At 41.4% G+C, this 1,055-nt stretch overlaps 1 non-coding gene across 1 annotated transcript; it reads left to right on the top strand.

The window, feature by feature from the left end:
- The first annotated feature begins 655 nt into the window (after positions 1 to 655).
- trnas-gcu (transfer RNA serine (anticodon GCU)) lies at positions 656 to 737 on the top strand. Its single transcript has one exon. It is a non-coding gene; the product is annotated as a tRNA-Ser (tRNA).
- The last annotated feature ends 318 nt before the right edge of the window (positions 738 to 1,055 follow it).

Genomic DNA, 1,055 nt, shown 5'->3' with positions numbered 1-1,055 from the left:
CGGCCCGGGAAAATGACACAGATCAAGGTTTTTGCATTGTTGAGTTCAATTGTCAGTTTAGCCTTATTTTGGATTTTGAAATTGTCTGTCCTGTACACAAGTGAGTGTCAAAAACATCTGAGCGGAAGTTAGGTCTTCTGAATAATGACATTGAGCACTACGCACTCTCCTCCAGTCTGGAAAACAATTCCTCAAAGGCAATTTAATAGACAATAGATAGCAGGTGCAGGAGTAGTCCATTCTGCCCTTCGAGCCAGCACCACCATTCATTATGATCATGGCTGAACATCCTCAATCTGTATCCTGTTCCTGCCTTATCCCCATAACCCTTGATTCCACTATCCTTAAGAGCTCTATCCAACTCTTTATTGAATGAACACCTCCTGCTGTCTCGGGTTCTTCATTCTGTTGACTTCAAATCTTAATAGAATTCAACAGACCTTGTTACATATTGATTTCCTCATTTTTGTTCAGATCTCTGTGTGCATAGTGTGACAGTGGGAGTGCACTTGCCCCACAACCCGGGGTCAGACCATAGTCTTTGAACTGTACTGTGTTATTTATCATTTCACCAACACCAGGGAGAAATATCTGCTGCTCTGCATCATTTACGCAATTCAATTATTCATAAGTTCATAGCGTCCCCCGCATCTGTGACGAGGTGGCCGAGAGGTTAAGGCGATGGACTGCTAATCCATTGTGCGCTGCGTGCGTGGGATCGAATCCCACTCTCGTCGCTGACATAAACGGCTTTCAATATTGCGGTTTTCAGATGATCGCAGCTGTTCTATTGAAACTGGAACTCCAATTGTCAGTTGATATGCATTGACGCTCTTACAAAATCTCAAGGAATACTTTGTGCTTTTTGACTAAACTATATTGAAATGTAGTTTGCTTTGGGTTAATGAAAAGAAACGTGATTTTCTTTTTCAAGTCAAGCTGCTGTGAACGTTTTTTCGTATGAAAGACATCCAGGAAAATCAAATAATGAGAGCTGTGAAGTGCTTGTTTATGCAAAGGGATTCTTCATGAATATTTTGTCAGATGAAATCTGG

Source organism: Chiloscyllium punctatum, chromosome 28 (assembly GCF_047496795.1).
Source record: "Chiloscyllium punctatum isolate Juve2018m chromosome 28, sChiPun1.3, whole genome shotgun sequence".
NCBI classification, from domain to species: Eukaryota; Metazoa; Chordata; class Chondrichthyes; order Orectolobiformes; family Hemiscylliidae; genus Chiloscyllium; species Chiloscyllium punctatum.
Note: the sequence above shows the minus strand (reverse complement) of the source record. Positions and strands in the feature narration are given on the sequence as shown.